An 11,802-nucleotide genomic window follows, 5' to 3' on the forward strand; every position below is an offset into this window, starting at 1 on the left:
GAGAACAGGATGAGAACGCTATTTGCCTTAGTACGCAAAGAGGACATGGGCAGAGAGTACAGGTGCCCCCTACACACAGAGAACAGGATGAGAACGTACATTTAGCTTAGTACGCAAAGAGGACATGGGCAGAGAGTACAGGTGCCCCTACACACAGAGAACAGGATGAGAACGCTATTTAGCTTAGTGTACGCAAAGAGGACATGGGCAGAGAGTACAGGTGCCCCCTACACAGAGAACAGGATGAGAACGCCATTTAGCTTAGTACGCAAAGAGGACATGGGCAGAGCGTACAGGTGCCCCTACACACAGAGAACAGGATGAGAACGCTATTTAGCTTAGTACGCAAAGAGGACATGGGCAGAGAGTACAGGTGCCCCCACACACAGAGAACAGGATGAGAACGCTATTTGCCTTAGTACGCAAAGAGGACATGGGCAGAGCGTACAGGTGCCCCTACACAGAGAACAGGATGAGAACGCTATTTGGCTTAGTACGCAAAGAGACATGGGCAGAGACAGGTGCCCCTACACACAGAGAACAGGATGAGAACGCTATTTGCCTTAGTACGCAAAGAGGACATGGGCAGAGCGACAGGTGCCCCCTACACACAGAGAACAGGATGAGAACGCTATTTAGCTTAGTACGCAAAAGGACATGGGCAGAGAGTACAGGTGCCCCCCACACACAGAGAACAGGATGAGAACGCTATTTGCCTTAGTACGCAAAGAGGACATGGGCAGAGCGTACAGGTGCCCCCTACACAGAGAACAGGATGAGAACGCTATTTGGCTTAGTACGCAAAGAGGACATGGGCAGAGAGTACAGGTGCCCCCTACACACAGAGAACAGGATGAGAACGCTATTTGGCTTAGTACACAAAGAGGACATGGGCAGAGCGTACAGGTGCCCACAGAGAACAGGATGAGAACGCTACACAAAGAGAACAGAGAGGTGCCCCCTACACACAGAGAACAGATGAGAACGCTATTTGCCTTAGTACGCAAAGAGGACATGGGCACAGAGCACAGGTGCCCCCCACACAGAGAACAGGATGAGAACGCTATTTGCCTTAGTACGCAAAGAGGACATGGGCACAGACACAGGTGCCCCCACACACAGAGAACAGGATGAGAACGCTATTTGCCTTATTTGCAAAGAGGACATGGGCCCCCCCTACACAGAGAACAGGATGAGAACGCATTTGCCTTAGTACGCAAAGAGGACATGGGCAGAGAGTACAGGTGCCCCTACACACAGAGAACAGGATGAGTGTAGCCTATCAGTACTTTTACGGTAAGGGTTGGTGCCCACTGTGCGTGTGGCACTTATAACTGGAGCTGGAGTTTGTGGACACCTGTATGTGACTAAATTGACTGTTTAGATTAGAGATGCTGGAATCATGTTTCTTCTTCCCCACCCCCCCATCACACCTTATAAAATAATAGTGGACATCATCTCAAGGGAAGTTTTCTTGTGACCGTTTATTACGTTTTCAACATACTCCCTGCATTTTCAATCAATAAAAATGTAAGTATTTAGTACCAGTAATTGATTAGAATTGTATAATTTTGACTTAATTGTCACATTGATTATTCATTCTCCGGTTCCACTTTAGATGAAGTACAAATTATAAAGGCTGTAAAATTGCAAAAGGCTTCATAAGCACGACATAAATGCTACACATATCATCTATAAGCACATGTCAAACTCTATAAATGGTGTATAAAGGGTGACATAACCATTCCCACTGTAGGCTGAATTGCCAAAGACATAAGGCATTATGCATGTTTGTACACCCTTTATAGAGTATGACATAATCGTATAGATGATTTGTGAAGTATTTATGTAGTGTTTACTTAAGTTTTATGTCCACTGTAAAAAGAAATCCTGTTGTTTTTTGTTAACTTACTGGCAGACAGTTACCTGTAAATTAAAATAAAAAATAAAAATAAAAAATAAGTACAGTATGTTACCGTAAATGTACTTTTATGGTCTCTTTGGAAATTACGGTAACGTACAGTACCTTTATTAATGTACAGGCTGCAACTAAGCTCCCATAAAAACATACACAAATATTTTTACAGTGTATGCTGTATAAAAGCTTTATAATCTGTACTTTGTTTAAATCAAATGACATTTTATTGGTCACATATACATGGTTAGCAGATGTTAATGCGAGTGTAGTGAAATGCTTGTGCTTCTAGTTCCGACAGTGCAGCAATATCTAACATGTAATCTAACAACTACCCAATACACAAACATCGAAGTAAAGGAATGGAATACAAATATATACATATAAATATATGGATGAGCAACGACAGAGCGGCATAGGCAAGATGCAATAGATGGTATGAAATACAGTATATACATATGAGATGAGTAATGCAACAATGATTACAAGTTTAAAGTGGGACCTCAGTTCCTCTGGAAGGAGTAAAAACACGTTGCTGTCGACTGTATTCGTGTTGATAAGGGTTCTAACTCACACCTGTAGGAAGGCAACCTGACCCGGGACACATTGAGGACGATCACCATGGATACTGGGAGGGTGCCGACAAAATGACCTCTGGCACCAACTCTGGCACTATAACATCAATCTCCTCTCTGGCACAATGATTAGGGTTTAAATGGGACATTCCAGAACACTCCCTGGCTGTGGTTTACAAGTCAAGTCTACAATGTGTAAAATGGACCCTAAAGAGATGTCAAAATTGAAGTTGGGATGCTTTAAACGAGTTAGATACAGTTCAGCTGTTTTGTTTTTCCCTCTGCTCTTGTTGTTGAAAGGCTGGCAAGGGGCTACTAAAACGATTCAATGTATCTTGAATTTAGGGAACACACAGCGTGTGCAAGATGGGTAGCCCAGCGGTGAAGAGCTAGTAACTGAAAGGTTGCTGGTTCGAATCCCCCAGCCGACAAGGTGAACAATCTGTCAATCTGACCTGAGCAAGGCGCTTTAGGTTCTGGATAAGAGCGCCTGCTAAAACGTAAATGTCCCTGAGTTACCCCGTACAGGTACAGTGTGCAAGATGGGCTTGCTTCTCAACTGTCAATTTGTGGGTAGTTTGAGCACCAGGAACACAAATAGTTTGGTTAATGAAGAAGTTGTGCCAGTTCTTGTTTGCAGAGGCTGTGTGGGGATCTGTACACCTTATACTGTTCATGTGTAATATACAAGAGTTGATTGTTGCTTGAATCTGTCCGTTAGAGATACTCAAGTGTTATAGAGGGGTGGTTGAGTGAATATGAGACTCTCAAACTCATTCACATCACCCCAACTGGAGCACAGGGCAGCAGCAGAGTATCTCCACTTCACACCTGGCTGGGTACATCAATGTTGATTCATTTTGGTTGAAAAGTATTTTTTCTGTTTGCAGGGTCCTTTTAGTGTTGTGGGGCAATTTTTGGAGTGTTTTCATGGGTTGCTCGGAGGTGGTTGGAGTGTTGTGCAGAGGTTGTTTGGAGGTGGTTGGAGTGTTGGCAGAGGTTGTTTGGAGGTGGTTGGAGTGTTGTGCAGAGGTTGTTTGAGGTGGAGTGTTGTGCAGAGGTTGTTTGGAGGTGGTTGGAGTGTTGTGCAGAGGTTGTTTGGAGGTGGTTGGAGTGTTGTGCAGAGATTGTTTGGAGGTGGTTGGAGTGTTGTGCAGAGGTTGTTTGGAGGTGGTTGGAGTGTTGTGCAGAGAGGTGGTTGTTGTGCAGAGGTTGTTTGGAGCTGGTTGGAGTGTTGTGCAGAGGTTGTTTGGGGAATTGGAAGGGTGCACACAGAGAGACAGGAAGGAGTACGGTGGATCACACTGCTCAGGAATACTAATGAGTATCTTTTGTCATCAATCTGTCTCTACATACCCTCTCTCTCTCTCTCTCTCTCTCTCTCTCTCTCTCTCTCTCTCTCTCTCTCTCTCTCTCCTCTCTCTCTCTCTCTCTCTCTCTCTCTTCTCTCTCTCTCTCTCTCTTCTCTCTCTCTCTTCCTCTCTCTCTCTCTCTCTCTCTCTCTCTCTCTCTTCTCTTAATCCAAGTCCTCTTTCCCCTTCTCTGCCCCCTCACACACTTGAACACATACTCACATAGGATCACTCGGTCACACAAGCCAATGTGCGCTCACACACACACACTTTCTCCTCTCTCTCACTCAGTCGTATTTTTCAATGGTGGCTTTTGTCCCTTTCATCTCCCTAAACAAAGGATTCTTGTGCACACAGGACAGAGTGAGAGAGATGGCGAGAGGGAGAAAGGGAGGAAGGGAAGGAAAGGGGGACACCTAGTCAGTTGTACAACTGAATGCCTTCAACTGAAATGTGTCTTCCGCATTTAACCCAACCCCTCTTAATCACCACACGAAATCCGGATTGGACTTGACATGACATTTTAAGGCAGGATGGTAACAAACCTATGTAAATTGAGTCAACAAATCTTTTGTTACAGTGCATACTTTGATTCAAAAGGAGAGAGAATATAGCGGAGAGGAAGACACAGAAGTGTTAAAAGGAATACTAAACGAAGGGAAAATAATTATAATAATTATAATAGTAAGTGTTGTTTGGGAAATATCAACATTGATATATTGAGACGGCCGTGTTGTGTATGTCGCTGTACATGTGAATGTGTGTTTACTGTATGTGTGGGCGAGGCCTCAGTAGGGTTCAGAGGGCAGCTGTGAATGTACTCGGCCTATCACACTCGCCTATCCGAAACCCCGCCTCCTCAACCCCCCGCCCCCCCATTTAGTATTCTGAGCACAGAAATCTACACAGGTCCCTATTCATACTCACAGTGTGAGCTTCAGCACCAGAGACATGAAGGGAGAGAGGGAGGAAGGGGGGAGGAAAGAGGGGGAGAGAGAATAGAGTAAGCGAGTGGGGACACAGAGAGAAAGGTCAGAAAGTAGAGAGCGTATCAGATCGCCTATTTCTCCGCCTTTTGTTTTAGTTGGTTATTTTTTTATTGGTCTGGAAAGCAGAGGCAGGCAGAGACAAAAGGACCATTTAGCCAAGGAGAGAGAGGGAGAGAGAGAGAGAGAGGGAGAGAGAGAGAGAGAGAGAGAGGGAGAGAGGAGAGAGAGAGAGAGAGAGAGAGAGAGAGAGAGAGAGAGAGAGAGAGAGAGAGAGAGGGAGAGAGAGAGAGAGAGAGAGAGAGAGAGAGAGAGAGAGAGGGAGAGGGAGAGGGAGAGAGAGAGAGAGATAGATAGAGCGAGATAGAGATAGATAGAGAGATAGAGAGAGAGATGGAGAAATAAAGATATATATAGAGATAGATAGAGAGATAGAGAGTTAGATAGAGAAAGTCCAGATGAGGATACAGAACAAAGTCTAGAAGGAGGCTCGGGCCAAAGTTACACACAAACAGCAAGTCTCCATATCCCCAAGGAGAAAAAGAGGCATCTTGGCCCTGATATATAGCAAACAGAGGGTAGTGCGTACGTCCCAGTACATCACTGGGCCAAGCTTCCTGCTACCCAGGACCTCTGTACCAGGCCGTGTCAGGAAGGCCCTAAAAATGGTCAAAGACCCCAGCAACCCAAAGGCTCCTTAACAGCTTCTACCCCCAAGACATAAGAGTTCTGAACAATGAATCAAATGGCTACCTGGAATATTTTGATTTTTATACTGTTGCTTCTAGCTGTTTATTATCTATGCATAGTTACTTTACCCTACATATTACCTCAATTACCTGGACTAACCTGTACCCCGCACATTGACTCGGTAACGGGGCTCCTGTATATAGCCTCGCTACTGTTATTTTATAATGTTACCTTTTTAACTTTAAGTATATTTAGTAAATATTTTCTTAACTCTTATGTTCTTAAACTGCGTTGTTGGTTAAGGAATTGTAAGTAAGTAATTTCTACACCTGTTGTATCTACACCCGTTGAAGTCTACACCCGTTGAAGTCTACACCCGTTGTATCTACACCCGTTGAAGTCTACACCCGTTGTATCTACACCCATTGAAGTCTGCACCCGTTGTATCTACACCCGTTGAAGTCTACATCCATTGTATCTACACCGTTGAAGTCTACACCCGTTGAAGTCTACACCCGTTCTATCTACACCCGTTGTATCTACACCCATTGTATCCCGTTGAAGTCTACACCGTTGTATCTACACCCGTTGAAGTCTACACCCGTTGAAGTCTACACCCGTTGAAGTCTACACCCGTTGTATCTACACCCGTTGAAGTCTACACCCGTTGAAGTCTACACCGTTGTATCTACACCCGTTGTATCTACACCCATTGTATCTACACCCGTTGAAGTCTACACCCGTTGTATCTACACCCGTTGAAGTCTACACCCGTTGTATCTACACCCGTTGTATCTACACCTGTTGTATCTACACCCGTTGTATCTACACCTGTTGTATCTACACCCATTGAAGTCTACACCCGTTGAAGTCTACACCCGTTGTCTCTACACCCATTGAAGTCTACATCCATTGTATCTACACCCGTTGAAGTCTACACCCGTTGAAGTCTACACCCGTTTTATCTACACCCGTTGTATCTACACCCATTGTATCTACACCCGTTGAAGTCTACACCCGTTGTATCTACACCCGTTGAAGTCTACACCCGTTGAAGTCTACACCCGTTGAAGTCTACACCCGTTGTATCTACACCCGTTGAAGTCTACACCCGTTGAAGTCTACACCCGTTGTATCTACACCCGTTGTATCTACACCCATTGTATCTACACCCGTTGAAGTCTACACCCGTTGTATCTACACCCGTTGAAGTCTACACCCGTTGTATCTACACCCGTTGTATCTACACCTGTTGTATCTACACCCGTTGTATCTACACCTGTTGTATCTACACCCATTGAAGTCTACACCCGTTGAAGTCTACACCCGTTGTATCTACACCTGTTGTATCTACACCCGTTGTATCTACACCTGTTGTATCTACACCCATTGAAGTCTACACCCGTTGAAGTCTACACCCGTTGTATCTACACCTGTTGTATCTACACCCGTTGTATCTACACCCGTTGAAGTCTACACCCGTTGTATCTACACCCGTTGTATCTACACCCGTTGTATCTACACCCGTTGAAGTCTACACCCGTTCTATCTACACCTGTTGAAGTCTACACCCGTTGAAGTCTACACCCATTTTATCTACACCCGTTGAAGTCTACACCCGTTGTATCTACACCCATGGTATCTACACCTGTTGAAGTCTACACCCGTTGTATCTACACCCGTTGAAGTCTACACCCGTTGTATCTACACCGGTTGTATCTACACCCGTTGTATCTACACCCGTTGTATCTACACCCGTTGAAGTCTACACCCGTTGTATTCGGCACATGTGACAAATAACATTTGATTTGATTTGGACAAGCTCTATTCTCCTGCTGTACTGCGTCCACAAATCACACCGCGTAATTCTCTGACACAGAAAAACATTTATTGGACAGTGAAAATGAGATCATGTTGGAGCTGCACATGGTAGTAGACTACTGGGGCAGTATGGGGCTAATCATCAACGTGGTGAGGTCATAGTTTGAACTCTAAGTGTAAAGCAGTACCACTACATGTAAGGCAGTAAGACGATTGAAACGTTCATTTTTATTTCATTAGGGAAAAAGGGATAATGAAAGAGAAGTAGATTGTGTCAGGGATCAAAGCCCATTCATACATGGTTGATCCAGACCAGTGGAGGCTGCAGAGGGGAGGACGGCTCATAATAATGTCTGGAATGGAGTCAATGGAATGGCATCAAACACATGGAAACCATGAGGAAACCATGTGGAAACCATGAGGAAACCATGTGGAAACCATGTGGAAACCATGAAACCATGTGGAAACCATGTGGAAACCATGAGGAAACCATGTGGAAACCATGAGGAAACCATGTGGAAACCATGTGGAAACCATGTGGAAACCATGAGGAAACCATGTGGAAACCATGAGGAAACCATGTGGAAACCATGAGGAAACCATGTGGAAACCATGTGGAAACCATGAGAAACCATGTGGAAACCATGTGGAAACCATGAGGAAACCATGTGGAAACCATGAGGAAACCATGTGGAAACCATGAGGAAACCATGAGGAAACCATGTGGAAACCATGTGGAAACCATGAGGAAACCATGAGGGAACCATGTGTTTGATGTATATGATACCATTCCACCGATTCCGCTCCAACCATTACCACGAGCCTGTCCCCAATGAAGTTGCCACCATCCTCCTGTGCACCAGATACTAGGCTACATGTGGCTTTTCTGTTCCTGGTTTCAGATGGGGAATAAGTAAGCCTTGTTTCAGTCCCTCTTGATCCAGCCAGCGTGATGCGCTGCAGACACATCTGAGCGCCTTAGCATTATAGAGGGGCTTTTAAAAGGAAAAGACAGCTGTGACTTTGCACTGAAAGGGGGCTTTTACTTTGAAAGGGCAGCTGTGGCTCTGTCTGTAAAGAAAAGGATGAAGAGAGAGAGTGACAGAGAGTTTGGAGCACATTGACAGCCACAGGCCTGCATCTGTCCACTTGAAAAAGTGTGTCCCATTTATAATGTCCCTCTCTTTCTATCCCTTTCTTCATGTCTTCCTCCCCCCACACCCCGAATGTTCCACTCCTGTCACCTCTTCCATTCCTCCCGTTAACAACCTCTCTCTTCCTTTCCTCTTCTCCTTTCTCACAAAATCTTTTGAACTTGTTTTTCATCAACTTTGACTTTGCACAATATTTATCTCTTCCTCTCCTCTTCACCCCTCCTTCTCCCCACCCCCTCACTCCTCTCCCTCTTCATCTTTCTCCAGTTTCACTCCTCTTTTCTTCATCTCTCCCGTTTCACCTCTCCCTCCTCACCCCTACTTCTCCCTCACCCCTCCCTCCTCACTCCTCACTCCTCTCCCTCCCTCTCCCTCCTCATCCCTCTCCCTCCTCACCCCTCACCATCACCTCTCCCTCTCACCTCTCTCTCCTCTTCAGCTCTCTCCTCACTCTAATTTCCACCGTCAAGTCCTTTCCCATTTATCCGTTCTATCCCCCTTCACCCCCGACCTCACTCCTCCATCATCAACTCCCCCCTCCCACCATCCCTCCCTTCTTCCCCTGATAAAGCTGCAGCCATGACGTCGTTCACTCCCCCTCCTCGCGCGGCTCCTCCCCCAGAAGGAGTGTCACCTCCATGACACAGACGGAGGTTCTGAAGCCGCTGCTGGGGGCAGGGGGCGGAAGGGTGGGGGTGGCAACTGTGGCAGGGGGCAGCGATGGCAGGGGAGGCAGCGACGGCAGGGGGGCAGCGATGGCAGGGGGCAGCGACGGCAGGGGGGCAGCGACGGGGCGGTCTGCGCACTCCGACGGAGACGGCGCGTTTTCCAAGGACGGGCACAGCAACGTGCACATCGAGCATGTGAGCGGCCGTGGGGCGATGTACCTGCGTGACATCTGGACGACCTTCCTGGACATGCAGTGGCGCTACAAGCTCTTCCTGTTCTCGGCCACCTTCGCCGGGACCTGGTTCCTATTCGGGGTTCTGTGGTACCTGGTGGCGCTGGTGCATGGAGACCTGCTAGGTGAGGATGGAGGAAGGGGAGAGAGAGGGAGAGAGGGATGGGGGGAGAGAAGGTGGGAGGGGAGGGGTTCTGTGGTACCTGGTGGCGCTGGTGCACGGTGACCTGCTAGGTGAGGATGGAGGAAGGGGAGAGAGAGGGAGAGAGGGATGGGGGGAGAGAAGGTGGGAGGGGAGGGGTTCTGTGGTACCTGGTGGCGCTGGTGCATGGAGACCTGCTAGGTGAGGATGGAGGGAGGGAGAGAGAGGTAGAGGGAGAGAGGGATGGGGGAGAGAGGTGGGAGGGGAGGGGTTCTGTGGTACCTGGTGGCGCTGGTGCACGGAGACCTGCTAGGTGAGGATGGAGGAAGGGGAGAGAGCGGGAGAGGGAGAGAGGGATGGGGGAGAGAAGGTGGGAGGGGAGGGGTTCTGTGCTACCTGGTGGCGCTGGTGCACGGAGACCTGCTAGGTGAGGATGGAGGGAAGGGAAAGAGAGGGAGAGACAGAATTCTAAGGCATTTAAGAGCAATGATACCTCAAAATACCAATACAATCAGTTGTACCTCCCCTATAATCTTTGTACCATTTGCTTTCCATGTCAATCTCACAACCTTGCCATCTCCTGTGCCTCCCTTCTCCACCCCCTCCCTCTAGAGTTTGACCCTCCGTCCAACCACACCCCCGTGTGTGATGCAGGTGCAGACTCTGACGGGGGCGTTCCTCTTCTCACTGGAGTCGCAGACCACATTGGCTACGGCTTCCGTTGCATCACAGAGGAATGTCCCGCTGCCATCATCCTCCTCATCCTCCAGCTGGTCATCACCATGGTGCTTGAAATCTTCATCACTGGAACCTTCCTTGCCAAGGTACCTCACACCCTTCCCTGGGCAGAACGATGAGATGTTCACTTCACCATCCATCACATTCATTGATAAAGTAAACCACCACTAAACAGTATGGATATACAGTATTTCACTGAAACATCTGGATCTACACATCACGTCAAATTTTCAGTGCCATAATATGTGACTGACCACTTGATTCGGTCTTATGTAAGCAAAATGTGAAATGGTGTTTTTTACATTGGATAAAAGTAGAGACTCTGAGCTACAAATGGTATATCATACATGGCATCTGAGGAACAATGGGAAAGTAATTCTGCTTTGAAAGTTGATCAACTTGTAAATTCACTTTTGAGAAAATCGCCTTTGAATATTTTGATGTCAAGTGAAGAGCTCTTCGTTGTCTACACCCATTCAGCATCGTTCACACCCTCTTAAACTTTAGCCCCACCCATCTTGTTTCACTCTCTAAGCGCACACTTGACGCTCTGGCCGATGATTTGTTTACCTCTTGATAACATGAAACAGCCTATCCAGCTCTGCTGACAACAATTTCATTACGCTTTTTGCAGTCGTTTACTGACACCGGCCATATTCAACGAAAGTGTTGTACAGTACATGTCAAGCAACGCCAGCTAATGAGCCAGCCAGCTAACGTTAGCTAGTTAAAACAACAATGAACAAAGTGCCAGCAATACCTAACATTAGGCTCTAAACTACAAAAGCAAACCTTTCTGGGAAATGAATAATAACGTCCTCTAGGAGCAGTTAACGTTAGCTAGCTAACAGTTAGACTTTAACTTAAGACATATAGCTAGCTGGGTAAACAATGAACCTAGCTAGATAAAAACGTTTAAGATCACACACATCGCATAATGTTCGCTAACGAGCCAGCCAGCTAACGTTAGCTAGATAAGCAAAATTAACAGTGTGGCAACAACTGCTCTGGGAAACTAATAATAACATCAGCTAGGAGCAAGCCACCTAACGTTAGCTAACAGTACACTTTAGCTTGAAATGAAACCACTTTGTCAAAATTAGAAACATATAATATCACAAATGTAGCTAGCTAACGCTAGACTATCTTACTTGTATACATGATTTCAAAACTTAATCCTCCAGAAAATGAGAGCAACACTTATGCAGCTCCACTACATAGTACATTTTTAAAAAGGCTTGTTCGACAGGGTTACCAACACAGACTGACGAGCTCAAATAAACAGAAGCCCTCTATATGGCAGACCAATCCTCTCTCCTATCTCGGCATGTCCAGCCCGCTCATTATCTCAGCCAATCATGGCTAGTGGGAAGGTTGCTCACTTTTTTTTTGTGGCTTAACCAACAAGGCTCGTAATTTAACAATTTTATTTGTATTTACAGATGGCATACAAGTTTGTTATGAAAGTTCACATGTTCGAGAAAGCATTTCTGCAAAAATAAAATGATTTTGATTAAAAAAATAAGAT

The 11,802-nt window shown here is 46.2% G+C and overlaps 1 pseudogene; it reads left to right on the forward strand.

Annotated features, from left to right (window-relative positions):
* Positions 1-657: 657 nt before the first annotated feature.
* LOC124008900 overlaps positions 658-11,802 on the forward strand; it is a 15,652-nt pseudogene continuing 4,507 nt past the window's right edge.

This window comes from Oncorhynchus gorbuscha, linkage group LG21 (genome assembly GCF_021184085.1).
Source record: "Oncorhynchus gorbuscha isolate QuinsamMale2020 ecotype Even-year linkage group LG21, OgorEven_v1.0, whole genome shotgun sequence".
Taxonomy (NCBI): domain Eukaryota; kingdom Metazoa; phylum Chordata; class Actinopteri; order Salmoniformes; family Salmonidae; genus Oncorhynchus; species Oncorhynchus gorbuscha.